At 43.6% G+C, this 19,211-nt stretch overlaps 1 protein-coding gene across 3 annotated transcripts in view; it reads left to right on the top strand.

Annotated features, from left to right (window-relative positions):
- The first annotated feature begins 4,686 nt into the window (after positions 1 to 4,686).
- Positions 4,687 to 19,211, top strand: part of Chd7 (chromodomain helicase DNA binding protein 7) — a 202,010-nt gene continuing 187,485 nt past the window's right edge. The window contains exon 1 of one of the 3 annotated variants that reach the window (XM_008837591.2): positions 4,687 to 5,063. The gene's annotated coding sequence lies outside the window, so the exon portion shown is untranslated. The remainder of the gene's footprint in view (positions 5,064 to 19,211) is intronic. The other 2 variants (XM_029565635.1, XM_017799225.2) reach the window with 2 other exon arrangements.

The following is a 19,211-nucleotide window of genomic DNA, read 5'->3' as shown; positions in this document are numbered from 1 at the left end:
GGGTCGGCGGCGGGGAAAGTGCGCGGGGCGCCGCGTGGGGCGGGGGCGGCGCGAACACGCGGCACCGGGGGCATCCCGAGCCAAGCCGGTGGGCGCGGAGTTGCGAGCCCGCAGCCAGGGGCTCCCGGGGCTCCCCCACTGGCCCTCAGTGCGCGAGGAGGAGAAGAAAGGGACCGGGCCAGGGCGAGCGCGGGGACGACGCGGGGACCCCACCTTGCCGAGCTGGCCGGGCCGGTGGCGGCGGCCGCGCTGCATAATAGCCACTTTAATCCGCGCTCTCAACTCGAGTGGCCTCTCCCCTCCCCCAGCCTTTGGGGGTCAGCGCGGGGTGGGGGGTCACCAGGTGGCCCCGCGGTCGTGCGGGCTGCGCGGAGCCCCCGCCGAGAGCCGCGGCCCGGGCTGCTCGGCCGCAGTGGCTGGAGGCCAAGCGGTCAGCGGGAAGAGGAAGGAGGGCGGCGGGCGACGCGTTGTTTGTTTGCTTCGCACCGGGGACGGGGCTCGCCGAGGACGCCGGGCTCGGGCGGGGGCTCGGGGCGCGGCGGGGTGTTGGGGGACTGGCCGGGAGGCTCCAGGGAAGGAGCCGCCGGCCCGGAGCAGCCATCATTACCGAGCCGCCTTTCTCCGGATGGCTCTGCCTCGAGGAGCCCCGCGCCGTGGGAGCGCACCCCAAACTCCCGGCCGGCCGCCCGCTTTGTGAGCGCCCCCGTGGAGCGGGAGGCGCGAGGAGTGCTCTGGCTTTGGGTTGCACGGTTTTCCCCGGAGGTCACTTTTAGAGACTGTTCACGCCTAGGTTTTAAACTAGTTTTTTTTTTTTTTTTTTTTTCCCCCTTCCCTCTTCTGAACAGACAATGGACAAAAGAAAAGTAGCAACCCACATGGAGAGTTTCCTTTTGAATTGCTAGAATTAGATACACTATCCAGCTCTCCACTTGCGAACTACACTTTTTAGTTTCCCATTGTATATTATCTAGCAATCGATTTAAATGACTTAAACTGAGTCCTCTTTGCTTCATCGCTGAAATACATTAAATAATTTAGTTTTAGAGGATTATGTGAGGGTCCTGGTTTTTCTATTTTAAATTTTAAACTGAAGCCGTCTTTGCAGTGGGTGACACCTTTCTAAGGGGTCCACTGTTACTTCCCTCAGTTTTCTCTCAGCAAGAGGGAGAACACTCATCGTACGTATGATAATCAGTGGGGGAAAATACATTTATTTCCTCCCAGATCTGTTCTAACGATGGCACAAAAAAAAAAAAAATCTTAGTGGCTATGACCCGGCAGCTCAGGTATCTGACTTATCCCAGTTATAATTACGTTTAGATTGCAGTAATGTCCGAGAATTGGTGATTCCTATTTCAGGAATAACTTGAACAGTGGTTTTATGAAGTTGCATCCTCCCCAGCCCCCAGAGTACATCTGTCGCGCTGTGTTTTTGTCTCGCTGTTGCACAACAGAAGCCCTCCAGTCTTCCCCTAAAATGGCAGCTTTCATTTGACTGGGGCCCATTCATTGACAACGATAATAAAGAGGCTGAAAGCTAGATGCTTGGGGCACGGAGGACGACTCGGGTAGCCTTTCTAGGTGATAAGTAGGAGACATTTTAAGTCTTACAGTTTGCTCATGAAAACTTTTATTTTCCCTGGAAAACTGCAAGAAAAAAAAAAAGTTAGGATAAAAGGCAAAATTGGACATGGGAAAAAAGCTTGAGCAGCAAATTTTGGTAGCTCTTTAAAAAAAATTGAAAAACAATTTTGTCCAGTTGTGGGAATATGGCATTCCCTTCCCTCTTTTTGGTAAGCTGCCGATTCAGGGGCATAGTGGATTTATGATGGGCTTGTAACAGGTGAATTTCCTCAGTAGGACACTGCAGGTTTGAAGCTTTTTCTGATGGAGGGTTTTATTATTTATATTCTCTTGGTGTTCTGTTGTTTTCCCTCCGCCATCTCATCTGGGCAGATCTGTAAATTTGAAGTTTGATGAATTCTGTCCTGGGTTTATGCTTTCAAAATTCAAATGATTTTCTAGATTAAAAAAACCCCAAATTATTTTAAAACTCTTGCGTGAATTCTAAGCTTTAGTTAGCCTGGCTTAATCAGTGGAGTTATTTTTACATTAGTTTTACATTTTCCTTCCTTTTCTGTGTTTTAAGGTGGAGGACAGAATAGAGAAATAATACAGTGACTATGTAGGTAATGGTTAAATGTCATATATTGTTTTCCTCTCAAGGGGGAAAAAAGAAACTAGCACTCTCCCTCCTCTGGTTGAAAATATAGGTGCTAACATTAAAATAACTTGGTGTTAAAATAATACTTTCATAGATTCACGTAGGTTTGGTCTAGTTTTTAATTCGTTTGACTTGGGGAACATTTCCAAAACTTTCCATAAGGTGAGTTTTTCCTGTTAGCCACTTTTACTGAGAAGTGAACCCCAAAAGTACCTTTATAGTTCTAAACATCAAGACATTATTACAGTCTTTTCTTCACACAGAGGAAAAACCAGTAGCTAAACAGTGTTTAAGCAGTTAGGTCTAAAGAACAGGGATGTCTTCATTTGTGCATCTGTTGTGTGACCCGTATATGGGCCAGGTTTGGGGCAGTTATTTCAGACCTAGGATTATAATATTTTATTGGCACTGTGTGATCAAGTTTTCTTGCCATGCAGTCCCCGTCCACTTAATTTCATTCAGCAAGTCTCCGCAACCTTCTACTGGAGAACCCTGAATAAGAGGCAGTGCCTTTCCTGTGGAGTTTATCGTCTGATAGGAGAGAAACTTCTTCCTACAGGTGGGCAAGCCCTTGTCTTGACTCCAAGGTAAACATTGGAGGCATTAGTTATCCTTCATCCTTCATTATCCCAATACATCATCATTTTAGTTTTCTAACAGACATCCTGGCTATCTTAAAAAACATACCCTATAAATAAGACATTGCAAGAATAAAAATGCTTAGTCAGGCCTGAGCAAACTGTGTGATTATAAAAAATGGCTCTTAAACCTTGGTCTTGGTAAGAAAGTGATCACTCCTAGAATTCAGCTGATTTGTGCGTGTGAAACAAATTGACACACACAAACAGGTGCCTATACTCACAGTGTGTGGCTAAATACACTTAACAGAATGGGGAAGGAACATTTTGAATAGTTCTGCTATGATTGAAGGAGTGTATTTGGCCCTCTGTGGCTCTGAATTGTCTTCTTCACAGAAATGCATTTGTGTATCGTTTGAGATATTCTTTCTATGTCATTTACAAGTCAGAACAGCATTCTTCTGTCTTTACTGTTTTCTAAAACTGTTATAACTTCATTAGCTTGGGTGACAAAATAGTCCTTTTTTCTTGAGAAAACTTCATTATTTAGTCTTCTAAAAAATCTTGGACATTCATGGATATCTGGTGGTGTTAAAATATATAAAAAATTGGGAGTAAATGATCACAGTTTTTTTCTATAAAATATGTAAAGGCTTCAATTTGGACATCACTCAGGTTGTAGTTATAGCTGAAGCTCGAAGCTGATTATGGTGGGGGTAAAGAACAGAAATGGTAATTCAAAGCACTTACCTTCTGTGTCTTTTGTCAGTGTACTAAAAATTTCAAGTGAAGTCAGCTGTGTGATAATAAATAGAAAGTAGCAATCATAATGATACTGTCATATAGAAATTAATTTTATAGTCACTAGAGCCTTTGGATATTTAGAGCATGAGGGCCTTAGAGAGCTAGTTGAACTTTCTAACTTCATAGATTAAGAAAGTAGAGCCCAGAGAGATTAATTAAATGAACTGCCTCTGGCTGGTCACCCAGTTACTGTGGAGCCCTAGTCACTCTTCTCATCTGTTCTAGTGCCTAGTGTGGTGTTGCGCTGGGCGAGAGGTGCAGAGCTTGTCTGCTGATGACCGAGCCGGCTCTGGGAGAGTTAAGGTTGTCTTCATGGAATGACTCAAAAGTACCTCTGGCTGTAGAGTCCTACAGTGTTTGCGAACACAACTCTTTAAAAAAATTTTTTTTTATTATTTTTTATTTATGTGTATGAGTGTATTGCCTGCTTGTATGTGAGTGCACCTGCACCTGTGTTGTGCAGTGTCACAGAGATAGAAGAGGGCTTCAGATTCCCCTGGAACTGGAGTTAAGGATGGTTTGTAGCTGCCATGTGGGTGCTGGGGATCGAACCCGAGTCAGTGCTCTTAACCAGTGAACCATCTCTCCAGTCCCCAAAACACAACTCTTAAAGGGTCTCTTAAGCCAGAAGTAATTTGCCTCTACTGTGTTTGGATCTCTCTCTTTCGATAATCCATCTTGAAAAACGCAGAGATAATTATTCTGACATTTGATGACTGTTCTCAGCCTAGAAACCTTTGCCATTGCTCTAACTAGAACCCGTGCATTTTAACTGTCAGGCCACTGCAAACACAAGTGTTTTCTCAGAGGAGGGTTTTTTTGGGATGGTGGTATCTATTTTGTTTTTACTTTGAAATTTAAAAAAATCCTCTTAGGATAAAGGTACCATGCATTATTAATGGGGACGTATACCTTGGTGGGCAAAGGCTGTTGGCTTTTCTAATGTAGAATTAGATTGTTTCTTAGTGGCCTTTGAGCCTCGTGCTGCCTGTATAGGTGAGCAGGCTTCGCTCTCCTGCCAGTGCCGTGGACTCTGATTGGTGTTCCTGTTTCATTTGTTTTTAGTTCAGCTGTTTTGTTGGGCACCTGCTACCTGACAGTGCCGTGATATGACCGGGGAGTATGGTGACATGAGAAGGCTCCATAGATCTTCAGAAAACGAAGCTTCGGAGAGGTCGTAGGTGCTGTGCAGTGGGCACCAGAAGACTGTGCTTAGGCATCTTGGTGCCCCCTCCTTGTGTGGGCTGTTCTTGAGAAGTGGCTTTAGCACTGCGATCCACACCTCGGTAGAGGAGAGGGTGAGGACACTCAAGGCAGTGCCGTCTAACCTGGGGGAGGCTACAATTTGACACCACCGTGGAACGTTGAGATGAGACTCAAGAGGCAAGCAGCATCCAGTGTGAGCAGGATTGACAAGATGTGGAATTTGTGATTTTTGAAGAAATCTGTAGTAGTGAGTGAGTAAATTATGCATTGTTGACATGACAGAATTGTCTTTGATGGGTGGGTGAGTGGTATAAGGAAACTAGAATGTGGGCAGTATCCTGCCTCCTTGGAATTAATGGGGCTGTGGACTAGATGGTGTCCATGGGAATGGAGAACAATGGACATATTTGAGAAATATGTAGGTGTTTTAGTGAATCAGACCTGAAGATAGACGTGTCCTGAAAGAGGGGTCTCAGAAGGTGTAGGTTGCTAGCACTCTGCCTGCATGAGGCAGGGAGTGGCTGACAGGGATGGCATCTGAGGAAGAAGACCATGAGTTCTTGAGCACAGGGCTGAGATCACTGATCCTGAGTCTGGGCTGGGATAACTGTTGTTTTAACTTCCTTTCCATTGTTAGTGGTCTTCCAAACTTTCCAAACATAATCTACCAGTTTTTCCTAAAGATAATAGTGTATGATAAGCCTGCTGGGGATCACTGGTAGGCCAAGGGTAACAGGCGAAGGGTGGGAACCTTTGTAGCTGGGGTGATGTGTGGCATTTTTTTCTGTTTCTGGCCTAATATGTAAGCACCTTGTAGGTGTTTGCTCATCAGAGGCTGAGCACGGAATTCTGCGGTAACTAGGCTTTGCCACGTTTTTCCCTTCTGTGTCTTCTCTTCTGGAAACTGCTTTTAGCTGCTAGTTATGTATTCGGACAAGGTCCCTGGGCTCCTAGGAGATTAGCTGGTGGGTGCCATGTGCTTTGAGGGCTGCACTTCTCACTTGGAGGGAGTTAATTGTGTTGAGAAGACAGTTGCAGTTATACGTGGGTGTTGTAGAAATGAATACATTATTTAAATAATTGTGAAGAGAAATAACAGCCTTGGCCTGAACACTTACCTGGTGTTTAGTGGAGTATGTGTAAACCAGTTTAATATGTAAATTATCTTCAAAGCTACTTTGTTCAGTTATTATAGCAAGTAGATTATACAACACGGTTGCTAGTGGCAAATGAGGGGTGTTGATTGACGAACCTGGAGAAGCTTTCTGATTTCTGGATTTTAATAATATATGAGCGAACAAATTATGAAAATCCTGAGCATGAAACTTAAACTTTTTGTTGTTGATGATTTTTGTTTGGTTTTATGTAACATTTTATTCTTGCCTTGAAAACTGAGATGTCCTTCCTGGGACTCAGTGTTGTTAGGGAAATCTTAGTATGAAACCTTGGAGTTCTAACTTTTATTCCATATTCCCTTTGCCAGCTATTTAGTGGCTGTTTATTTCTGATACTGTTTCTTCAACTTGCTAGTTTCAGTTTAAGAACTCCTTTAAGATACATTCTTTTGTTTGAATCAGTCAGCAGCATGTTCTTAGAGTTTGAGAGATCAATTCTCCCTGAGCTATATAGCTATCAAATGGAAGGTGCTTGCAGGTTCCTGCAGTGTGTGCTTTAGTGGGGGCATGAAGGAGGTATTTATTTGGGGGCTGCCTTCCCCTCACATCAGCAACGTGATCCAGAAGATAGTGAGGGCAGAGAGGTGGTTTAGAGTTTTCCATCATGTATTTATTTTATCAATATGGGGTCAGGCACAGAGCCACTGCTACTGCAAGGGACTGCAGATGACCTGCACTTCCACTCCAGCCTGTGTGGGGAAAGGCTGGGAATTAGACTTATGCTAGTGTTGATGTGGCACTTCTGCTTGGAATCCTCACTTAAAACAGAGGTTTGCAGTGTGTCTAATAAAGGCTTCAGGTTCCTGACTAATTGATTTCCCCCTCCCAGTTCTGTAGCAGGTTGAGCGACTACTTTAACCTTTTAAGGAGTACACTGTGTCCCCTGTTCATCCTTTTGAGAGAAACTGAAACATTTTAGAATCTGTTTTGTTGATACTTAAAACAATTACAGATGTGTTATTTCAACACAACTAAGAACCACTAAGTATTTCTACCATAATATGAGCAGGTAAATAGTGAGAAGTCCCTTGAAGAATAGCAAGCATGCCTGCAGCTTCCAAGGCAGTGCCTGCTGGTGTTCTGAGTGAATAATACAGTCAGTCTCAGCACAGCTACAGTGAGAATATGCCTTCATCTCTGATGCATTTTAAAGTGTGTGGGCCTGACAGTTACTTTATGTATGGGTGGGCCCTGTTTTGTATTGAAACTGTTAATCTTAGATCCTTAGAGGGAACTTAAAAAAAGTCTTTATTGTGGTGTCTTCTGTAGTTTATATTTTTGTGCACTTTACCTTGTTTGTGCATGTAATTTTGTTTTAACCAATCGCAGATACGTTGATCCTGCCAGAAACACCATGAGACATGTTGAAGATTCCAAAATCTTGATTAATCAAGTATGTGTTGGGCATTGAACTAAAGGAATGCAGAAAGAACATCTTTAAAAATAACAGTAGCGGGCTGGAAAGATGGCTCAGGAGTCAAGAACACTGGCTGTTCTTGCAGAAGACCTGGGTTCGAATCCCAGCACTCAAATGGCAGCTAACAACTGTCCATAACTCCAGTTCCAGGGGATCTGACAGCCTCTTCTGTCCTCCACAGGCATTGTACGACATGGGTGCACATACCTACATGCAGGTGTAACATTCATACACATAAAATAAAAATAATAATAAATAAAAGGTTAAAAAAAACCCAGTAACAACCATAATAATTAGTGTGGGGGGGGAGGAAGTGAGGGAGGGAGAGAGAGAGAGAGAGAGAGAGAGAGAGAGAGAGAGAGAGAGAGAGAGAGATATTAAACCTAAGGCTCTATGCACTCTAAGCATGGACTCCACCACTAAGTTAACCATGGTCTCTACTGAGTGTTTTAGTGGGTTTTTTAATTTACTCAGCAGATCAACTCCAGATATTAGACAGAATCATCCCCATTTTGCAGCTGAGGAGACGGAGGGCTGAGAGGTTGAGTTCCCTGGGGCCAGCCAACTGTAGTCTGTGGCTGTGGAGGAATTTGCATGGCTTTGTGTTACTGCTGCCATGCAGGCCTGCTCTGTTTGCACCAAATAGGAGGAGGTGGTTTTGAAGTATCAGCGGCACCCTCTCATCAAATACCATGCTCTCTTGCTGTATTCTACTGGCCCAAGTTCTTTTTGTCCACACTGTCCATTTGTGCTTGCTGTGTTTTTTGGTGTCTTGGAGATGTTTTGTTTAGGGTCTATGCTTTTTACTCTTAAGACCCTTCCTGTCTAATGGCAGCGAGAACAGCTCTTCTTATGGAGGTCATGTTCTGTGACGGCCAGAAACTTGAATTCCTACAGCAGGTAGGTCAAGTATGAATCATAAAAATGGAGATGATGGGGGCTGGAGAGATAGTTCAGCGGATAAGAACACTGACTGTTCTTGCAGAAGACCCGGGTTTGAATCCCGGCACCCACATGGCAGCTAACAACTGTCCGTAACTCTAGTTCCAGGGGATCTGACAGTCTCTTTTGTTCTCCGCAGGCATTGCACGACATGGGTGCACTTACCTACATGCAGGCAATATACACATACACATAAAATAAAAATTATAAAATAAAAAGTGGTTTAAAAAATGGAAATGATAATACAACCACGCATGCAAGGGCATCGTGAGGGGCACTAGGTGGAGTATGTGGCATGTTGATTGAACAGCTACTGGTTTTGTTAGTAACTGATTTTTAGTCATGGAACCTATGAAGCCCATGTGTCTTGAGTTTTAAAAAATTACCACATTTATTTGTTTTTTGTGTGTAAGTGTGTGGGCACTCTGTGTTTGTGGAGGTCAGAGGAGAACTTCTGAGAGTCAGTTCTTTCTACCATGTGGGTCTGGGGAATTGAACTCAGGTCTTCAGGCTTGATGGCAAGTACCTTTACCTGCTGAGCTATCTTGCTGTTGTCCTTGATTTCACTTTTAATTAAAAAGGTCTCCACACCATGATCCTAAATTATGACCAGACCAGAATGAGTGGCCTGCAGTCCATGGCCCTCATTTTTCCTCAGGACTGGGCATTTGAAAGTTTAGATCCTCAAGCATCTCTCTGTCTGACAGGGTGACCAGATGGTATTATCCGATCCTGCTGTTGATTGCACAAGGGTGATTCAGAAGTCTCTGGTTCTAAAAATGATAATGTTGAGGGAGCATTTCTTTCTAGCTTCAAAGACGTTCTCTGCCAAGTTATGGCTGTCTTTCTAGGTAACCAACTATTCTTTCTTATCCCAAACCTGCTGTTCTTCACATAGTGAGTGATGTTAGCTTTTATGACCTGGCCTGGGCAGAGTCGGTCCTGAAGTGTTGGAACTTTCTGGTTCTGTCACAAACCCAAGTATTCTAAAAAACTGCAGGATCTCCAGGTCCTCTAGTCTCACCACACGTGACTCAGCCCTCATTTCCTGAATTGTGTTTGCCGAGTAAGGAAGGGAAGGTGGGATTAAACACAGAGTAGGCTTGGGGCTAGAGTTAGACATGAAGGTAGCTAGAATATGAGAAGGGGAAAGAAGACCTTGGATATCTTCCAGAGAATTCTACTGCTTCCTAGACTAGAACAGAAAATCGAAAAGTTTTCAAAAAAGAAAAGTGGCTCCAAGGGATTTACCTGAATAGCTGACATTTATGGAGTATGGACTTTGTGTGTTAGCATTTTGCTAAGCTTTCTACACAAACTGTTTTCACTAGATCCTGAAGTAGGATCAGAGAACATGCTGAGGTAGGAATAGTAATTGTCATTTTGTGGAGGATAACATGGAGTTTTAGAGATTAATACATTTTCTCAAGGTTTAATGGGTGGTGTTGACTGGAATTGGGACAGGCTTGGTGGCCAGCCTGTGGCATTGTTACCTGTGCTGTAGAATGAACTTTTGGTGTTCCCATCAGAATAGCCTAGATCTTAGGAGACTAGGAAGGACAGAGATTGAGATCTTGTATACCTATGCTTTCTAGAACAGCTCCTGGAGAGAAATTGGAAGGCTGAAAGTTGCCTATTAACGGATTAGAGCCCAAGAGGCCCCCTTTCCTCAGACCTCATAGCTTATCAGTTGCAAACACTTTCAACCTGAAAAGCACATGCTCATCGCAATACTTACAGTGTTCCAGCCCTGCTTTCACTGATCTCTAAGGCACAGCCACAATTGAAGTATTTAGCTTATTGCAGAGTTATTTTTTCAAAGTTTCTCTGTAGCGTTTATTCAATATATGGTTCACTGGACATCTTTTTCTCACTACTCAGGATGGAAGGTACCCAGGATACTGCAGAGGCTCCCAGTAACCACATTCCACCGATCTGGTCCCTTGTGTGTGTGTTAACTTATGAATGTGAAACCTCTGAAATACTTGCAGACTGCTTCTGTTAACAGGAAAACAGACCATCTTCACAACCCTGATACACAGTGACATTTGGTCACATAACAACATACAGTGAAGGACTGCCTATATGGTGGTCCTAGAGCATTGTATTACCCAGTAACTGCATAGCCATCTTTAGGTAAGCACTCTAGGCTGCTGACAATGACATCAATTAAGGAAGCAGTTCTCACAGTTTATCCCTGTAGTTCAGTGACTCTTGACTGCAGTCCCATAGGTGTGTATAGAGTTCAGACGTGTAAGTCTGTCGACTTGTACATTATGAGGTATTTTCTGCCAGCAGATTCTTCAAAGAAGTGATAGAATCTTGAGTGCTAATACTACAAACTCTAAGAGAAATAATCTGTCATGGTGCATTTTTGGATTTTGTACATTTATGATATCCTTCTCAAGTGAATAAATTGTTAATAGCCTATATATAGTGAGTTTCTAGTTAAAACACAAGATTTATTATTTTTGGTGCACTTAAAATTTTAATCTTTGAGCAGGTGTGGTGGTGCATGCCTATAGTCCCAGCACTTGGGAGGCAGAAGCAGGCAGATCTCTATGAGTTCAAGGCCAGCCTGGTCTACATAGTGAGTTCCAAGATAGCTGGGGCTACAGGGAGACCCTGTCTCAAAAAGACAAAAAAAAAAAAAAAAAAAAAAAAAGGAGGTAAAATTTTTCAGCACTTGGGAGGCAGAGGTAGGTGGATCTCTGTGAGTTCAAGGCCAGCCTGGTCTACATAGTGAGTTCCAAGATAGCTGGGGCTACAGGGAGACCCTGCTTCAAAAGGAGAAAAAAAAAAAAAAAAAAAATTAAAAAAAATTTTTTAAAAATCTTTGTTTCAGCTGAGTTAGCTTTTCAGAGTTGTAGTTACTTGAATTACTGTTTATGTTTCCCATTTTCCCACTTACTAAAAAATAAAAATAAGTGGGTGTATAAACAAACCTCTAGTTTATAAGGAACCTTATGGCTAGTCTGGGATGCTAAGAGGTGTTCTGCTCTGTTTAACTGTTAGGGCCCAGCAAAAAAAGGGAACATTTGAACTGTGCTGTCAGATACATCAATAAGAACAAACGTGAATGGAGTAGTAATTTCTTGGCCCTGCAGGGACAGAACAGGCCCAGCCGTGTTGAGTTCTCATGGCTGCCATGTTGCTGTGCTTCAGCTGGAGAATCTGTTGTGTACTTGTCTTCTGTGAAGGAAAGACGGGTCGCCAGCCCGAATCTCAGAGATTCAGGCTTGTTGCCACCTTGCAGAATGGTGGCCGTTGACCCTTGTCCCCCCTCAGCTCAGGATTTCAGAACTATGAGCTCACGTCATTGGGATCATCATTTGTACATCATAACACAGTCGTTGGACCAGGAATGCCTTTGTTAGGAAGGCCCTTGGAATGACTGCCCGCTTGGCCCACTGTTGAATTTGGTTAGTGATTTGACTTGTTTTTACCTCCTATCCAGGAGGGAAGGACTAGAGAAAATGTGGCTGCTTGGAGGCCTTTAAAGCAGTTCAGATACTTGTAAAATTTGCCCATGTGTGTCTCACTAAAAGTGTCAGCTTTTCAACTACAAGTCAGATTTATTGAATTGAAATTCTGTGAGTTTTCTAGAGTCTGAATGTTTATCAGGTTGATTCTGATGACTTCCTCTAGAGCACCCATCCTCTTGACCCTTGTCCAGGATCTAGGTGAGCAGGCTTTTGGGGTCCTGAGCCTTCCCGGATGTAGCCTCTGTTCACATCTTTCCCTTCCTGCTCCTTTCTGTGCACTGGGCTTTGCCCTTGGTCCTCTCTTGGTCCTGTTCATGTTTATAGTTTGAGCTGTTGTCCCTACGTATAACTTCTAAAGCAGGACTTGTGAGAACACTTTGGTATACACTGTGCATGCTTTGGAAGATTAAAACATTCAGAAAATGGGAATTCGCAAATAGTTACAGTGTATTTGGAATATTGCAAGTGATGTTACTTTCATAGATCTATGTGTGTAAATCGTAGCTCTTCTTTGGCTCACCAATTAACATACAAGGGGAAAGGGGGTAGCAGGGTAGGCTTCTGAAGTCACAGCCTTTATAGGTGGTGTTAAAGGATGGTCCTCCAGGATAGTCAACTTTGTATTTGTAAATTTTATTTTCACTTCTGCCGTGGAGTAATTAAAAGCTTGTTTACAAATAGTTTTGATTTATGTGGTAGGTGTATGCAAAGAGAGTAGATTTAATAAGCACTGGCAACTGTTGTAAGCAAGCCAGCATTATTCCAAGAGCATGTGCTACCTTTTAAAAAGACAGCTCCTTAAAGGTAGTTTCCAGTGAGTGACTTAGTGCACGTGCAGGGCTTGCTAGTGTGAGGCTACTAGAACAGGATGCTCATGTTGAAGTACAGGGGGCCATGTTTCCTTAGCCCTCACTCCTTTCAGTCTTAGTTTTACTGAGCACCTATCCTCTTGACCCTTGTCCTGGACCTTGGTGAGCAGGCCGTTGGGGTCTTGAGCCTTCCCCTGATGTGGCTTCTGTTTGCATTCCTTTCCTTCCTTCTCTTCCTGTACTCGGGATTTAACCTTGGTCTTTTCTTGGTCTGGTTCAGGTTCATAGCTGTAGCCCTTGTTTCCAGGTATAAATCCTAAAACTATTTCCAGTGCCATGAGCCAGATGCCACCCTTAATGTTTCAGCCTGTCTGAGATTGGTCACCATCACGACCTTGAAAAGCGTAACAAAAGCTTGAAGGTCTACCCTTGGCTTTTGTCCTGGACCTTAGGCTCTGCACCCACCTTGACTCCCAGGCACAAACTGGGGACGGGACACATCTGCAGTATGCCATATTCTGTGTGCTGGTGTCCTTGTGCTCTCACCTATGTTGTTGCCACTGTTGTTTGCACAGGGTGATGAGCTTTTTGGGGAAAACTCCATTACTTCCTGCCTTCTCTGAAGAGGGCATTTCCCTGATATATATCTATGTCCTTGTGACCTTGGCATCCTGACTGTGAAGCGCTGGGGAAGGGCCCTGGGTTTTCCTGAAGCTCAGTGCTCTGGAGAGCGCCCACAGAGAGTGGGCTGGCCTAGCTCTGCTCCTCCTCGAAAGGCTTATAGGGCAGCTTCCATGGACAGGCTCCAAGTGCAGCTGGGCCAGGCAGGTTGATGTAAAGATTCCTCGTCTTAGGCAGTGGGAGGTGGTCCTGGTTTCCTTGGTAACAGGTGCCTGGTCCTGTTTGGCTCTCTCCAGCTGGTTCAGAGTGTGGGTGTGGAAGAGGAGGTGAGGTATTGGGGCTTAGTATCACATTTCTGGTGTTGGATCAGAACATTGCTGTCATTGAGTACTTACAGGACACAGTGGGTTAATGTAGTGATACTATGGATCATCACAACGATGTCATATTTTAATACCATGCCAGAGGGAAATCTCTAAACTAGAAACCAAAGGAAGACCCAGGGCGGAGCCGTTTGCTGACAAGAGCTGGCCCAAGGAACTGTACTACAGAGAGATGTTAGGGCCAGGGACCTGCAGCTGACACCCACAATGAGAGAGAGAACTGCTTTGTGAACAGGATTTTAGGAATGAACTTCAGAAAGCTGGGCCTATCAAGTTCACACAAATGTGAACTCATGCATAGCGGTCACGGTCCTGAAAGTTCTAAAGAAGATGTGAATGAATGAATACAGGCACATGCCCATTAAGACCAAGAGAATGCTTTTTTTCACTCTGTGTCTCTGAAGAGCAACTGAATACAGTTTCTGTCTCAGGCACCAGATCTTTTTGGCATTTGGATGCATGGATGTGCCTGGTGGAAACCTGCTTTATGAGCTTCTTTTTGAATGGTGTGCAGAGTTTCAGGATGTTCTTGCTGACCTTTTGGTCTGCCTCTCCTGTTGGCCAAGGTGTGCTGGTGTAAAATTATAACTGTGCTCATCTCTGTGGGAGATACTGAAAATGTTTCCCCTTGCTCAGAAGATCAGGTTAACATGTGACCGCATGGGCAATGACAGCAAAGTGTATAATTAAGTGCCAGGAGGGTATGATGTTGTGTTGGCAGTGAGGTAGCCATAGAGGTAGAGTGAATAGGCCAGGGGTGATTGGGCCTGTCTTCTGATAGGAAGGAGCAGCAGCAGTAATGTGAGTGAAACCATGGAGCATACAGCCCAGGGTCTGGTAGGAACCAGACACAGACAGCCCATCCACAAGGGTGGCTTGCCTAGAGCTGCTGCCCTATGGAGAAGACCACAGCTCTGGCCCACACCTCTGCCCACTCCTCTTCCTTTCAGCCTGCAGTCCCAGGATCCTGCCGTGGGGGGCAGGGAGGTTGGCGGGGAGAAGGGCATCAGGTTGGTGGATAGGTATGAAGAGGGTTGGGCTGTGGTAAAATTGGAAGTTCAGCCTGGGTGAGAGCCTGTTTGAAGTTATGTGATGGAAATGGAGATGAAAGGTTAGTTTGGCAATATGTGATGAAATGCACTTAAAGAGAGACTAGAGGCAAAAAGTCAGAGGCTGTTGGAACTAGCCCAGCTGAGAGGCAGTGGAGCTTTGGTAAGGGCAGGGCAAATGGAGTTGGAGATGAGGAGCTGCAGTGGTGGGTGCTGGGGAGGTGAGGGAGTGGAGGATGGTACCAGTTGTACTCTGAAAGAGAGCACAGTCCAGCAGGAAATAGGAAGGGATGCAGTTGGTATTGTAGGAGGAAAACTTACCCATTAGACAACATAAAAACTTGCAAACTATGGGAGTAGTTCCCATTAGGCTTGATGGTACATCTGTAACCATAGCAGTGGGGAGGCTGAGGGAGGAGGATCACTGAGTTTGAGGCCATAGGGTACATAGTGAGACCATGTCTCAGAACAAATCAAAATAAAATTATGGGAGTAATGAAGATGCAAATGAAAATAACTTCTATCAAATTGTTAAGACTTAAGATGTTCTTGGCTCTTCTGGAGTGCAGTGAGACCTGTACCCTTATTGTCTTCTGGAGTTCAAAAGATAAAAATCTCTAGAAAGGCTGTATGTGTAAAGATGCTTATTAGTGGCACTGCAGTGTGTCAGTCACCTTCCTAGGAACAGTCTGGAGGCCTGCTGTTGTAAGAAGCCCCAGTGAGATATTGAGGCTGGCTAAATTTATGTTGTGTCATGTTAGAGTATCATGCCAATGTTGCAGATGATGTTTTCAAAAAATAGAGCACAAAACAATGTGTTAATGACAGTTTAGGCATAATCATAGGAAAAGCCTAGGAAAAAAGTCTCAAAGTAGCTGGGGTTAAGGACTGGCACTTTTATTTAGTTAAAAACTATGATTCTGGGGGCCTGGAGAGATTCTGGGGACAGGTTGCTGCTCTTGCAGAGGACCCAGCTTCATTTCACATCACCCTCATGGTAGGTAACAACTGTCTGTAACTCCAGTTCCAGGGGCTCCAACACCTTCTTCTGGCCTCCATGGTCATTGCATATACATGGCACACTTACGTCTCTACAGGCAAAACACTCATACACATAAAATAAATTAAAAAATCCAAACAAAAAAAGACCGACTGCAGTTCTGGACTTAACTAGCTCTGATTTGAATTCCTACTGAACCATTTACTAGTTGTGTGGTATTGGACACTTGACTAATTAGCTCTCATCATAGGCATGTTAGTGAAGGTCAGTCTCCTCACCTGTGCCCTGCATTTGAGCTGCAGGAGTTTTAACTATGCTCTTCATAGTCTCACTCTTTGTATTTTTAAATACATTGACAGGATGGTAAAATTAGAGAAGCCATACCCTGTATGAAGGAATTCATAGTTTTTCATTATTTTTATTGTATAAACAGGAAATCTTTTATTTACTTAAAAAACATTTATTTTCATTTTATGTGTATGAGTGTATTGCCTACATATATGTAAGTACACCCATGTTGTGTGGTGCCCAAGGAGGTCAGAAGAGGGTGTCGGATCCCCTAGAGCTGGAGTTAAGGATGGATGTTAGCTGCTATTTGGGTGCTGGGAATGGAACCCTGGTCCTCTTCAAGATCAGCCAGTGCTCTTAACCACTGAACCATCTCTCTAGCCCCTCTTTGATGTTTTTAAAAGAAATTTTAACTAATTATGTTCCAGAAATACATACTTCCAATGTTTGCCTGTTAAGATTCTTTTCTTAGATTGGATGGCAATATTTTGTTACTCAAACAAATTTTCTTTTGTACTTTGTAGCTGAATTTAAAAGAACACCCCGCTTTTGTTTTCTGAAATAAACACAAAAACCAAGAATTACCTTCTTATAAAGGTTTGGATAGAGCCGGGTATGGGTGGCACACGTCTGTAATCCCAGCACTGTGGAGGCAGAAGCAGGTGGATCTCTTGTGAGATGGAGGCAGACCTGGTCTACATAGTGAGTTCCTGGCCAGCTACAGGGAGACCTTGTCTCAAAAAACAAAACCAAACAACCAAAAAAGAGGTTTCTATAGATAAGATCTGAATTTGGTTGGTATTAACTGCACATTTAGTACTCGAGAGTTCAAGTCTGTTTAGTACCAGTTTTTGTGCCTCTGCCTAGTTGTTAAATATGTAAGCATGATTTTGATATTTGGTAGATGAAGAAGCCCCTGGAGACAGCTGTGTTGGAGTGAAAAGTCTTGTGTCCTGGTGGAAATAGGTTTAGGTTGGGAGGGGGGCTCTGGCATCTGGAAGACTTTTACCTTGGGAGTGGGTCTTTCCTACTGGAGAAAGATATTTGGGCAGTTCACAGACTGGAGATGCTTTCAGGACACACACACATACACACACACACACACACACACACACACACACACACACTTAAAATAGCCTCAGATTTTTGTCTCCAGAATGTTACCTTCAATTTATTCTTTCACGTTCTTTATTTTGTGGCAAATAGAGGAGGGTGAGAAGAGGGAAGGGCCTGGACAAGGCATCCACATTGGCCTTGAATTAATCACCAATAAATGGGCCAACGGTCGCATAAAACGTAAGCCTCAGAATCTGGAACATAAGCAACTATATTTTATTTTTGTATTTCATTATATTTAAGAAGGTGTCAGTTGTAAGATGTGTTCTTTTTTCTGCTATATTAAAATATGAAAAAAACACCTTTTTTTTTTTTTTAAGAATTGGTGAAATATAGCAGTGACTAAAAGAAATCTCTTAGTTTGCAGTTACTTTGAGTTTTGATCATGAGGTAAAACTCACCCGAATATATCTGAAATTATTACTTAAACCTATAATCTTACCAAAAATATTGTCCCAGCTGCCTGTCACTTTGATCATACTTGGTGTGGCTTCTTACTGTGTGGCCCACGTCAACTGCACTTGGAGTACAGCACAGATGGACTCTCTTCCATGTTACCCTGCTTAGCTGCTAGGCCTAACTTGAGCAGATAGTGGGCAACTCTTTATGGTGTCAGTACTAGATGCTGTCAACACACTGAGGACTATAAAACAGTGTCACCAAGCTTGTTCCACAAGAGTAATGTCAAAACCTATTAAAAATCACAGTAGAGCAAGAAATATGCTGTTACTCACTTAAAAGTTTAATTGGATGATAATCAGGTATTTGACTCAGCTTTAGCACCAGGCTAGTGCTTGAATTGTATGTAAGCAAATGAATGGTTCCTGTACATAAGATATTTAAAATCTAGTTACTCAATAATACAGAGTAAGGAAGGGACCTCTTAGTTTTTGCATCTCAGATAATCCAAGAGGAGTGGACATTAGCTAATATGTGAAGAATACAGGGTAGGGGCTTGGGAGATGGCTCAACTGGTAAGAGCACTTGGCTTGGTAAGCACGGGGACCTGAGTTTGAATCAGTAGCCCCTGAAAAGCCAGGCATAGCTGTATGTGCCTCCTGTAATCCAGCATTATGAGGTGGAGACAGGGTGATCCTAAGAGCTCACTGGCCAGGCAGTCTAACCCAAACTGCTAGGCTCTGGTTCAGTGAGACCCTCCCTCAAGGCAGTAAGGTAGAGAGTGATGGAGAAAGACACTGGATGCCTTGCTTTGGCTTTTCCATGTGTACACATAAGCATGTAGTGTACCTGCACACTCACATGCACCATCCCCTCCCCGCCCCTCCCCGCCATGCACACGCACACAGAGTACAAGATAAATCATCTTCTGCAGACTCAAATGCCTGGACCTACTGTTACAACGTCAGATATTTTTCTTCCATCAGCCGTAAAGAATAAATTCATGTAAAATGATAGCCATTTCAAGATTTTTTAAATGTCTACTTAGAGGTTGGAAGAGGAAGCACAGCACAAAGACGGGAGCTGATGGCTGCCTGAGCGCAACACTTGGGTCCCATACTTTCTGCCTGGGGACTTCCATCAGTGACTTTCGGCCCTTCAGTTTGCTTGCTTACAGAGTGCTTGGTTTGCTTACAGAGTGCTAAGTAGTTCTTTCTTCATGTCTGCCATATACCAAGTGTTCATTAAACAGAGCTGTGACTGATGCTTTGACCGCTTTTTTTTCTCACTGAAGAGAGCGTGCTTAGTGGATGTTTGATGATTACTGAGCCTCAGTATCCTTTGTATGACCTGAGCTTTCTGGTAAAGACAGCAGATTATACTTTTCAGGCATTATAATGAACAGTATGTAGCTTGAGATAAACAGGTTATCAACATCCTTGAAGAGAATTGTGAAAGTAAATTTGTGGCACCCATCTGTAGGACACTTGGTGCTAGTGTTTTGGTCAGAGTTTTTTGTCTTGTAGTTGAATGTGGGGTGGGTTCAACATGAAGGGTAGACTGGGTTATGATCAAGTGTAGTTCTTTTATCTTAGAGCTTTCTGAGGCATAGGCTGTATAACTACCCCTACCCCCCAGTTTTTTTTTTTTTTTTTTTTTTGAAGCAGAATCTCCCTGTGTAACCCTGGCTCCCTGGGGCTCATGGAGATCCTCCT

The sequence above is a fragment of the Nannospalax galili genome, unplaced genomic scaffold (genome assembly GCF_000622305.1).
Source record: "Nannospalax galili isolate Female #2095 unplaced genomic scaffold, S.galili_v1.0 scaffold397, whole genome shotgun sequence".
Taxonomy (NCBI): domain Eukaryota; kingdom Metazoa; phylum Chordata; class Mammalia; order Rodentia; family Spalacidae; genus Nannospalax; species Nannospalax galili.
Note: the sequence above shows the minus strand (reverse complement) of the source record. Positions and strands in the feature narration are given on the sequence as shown.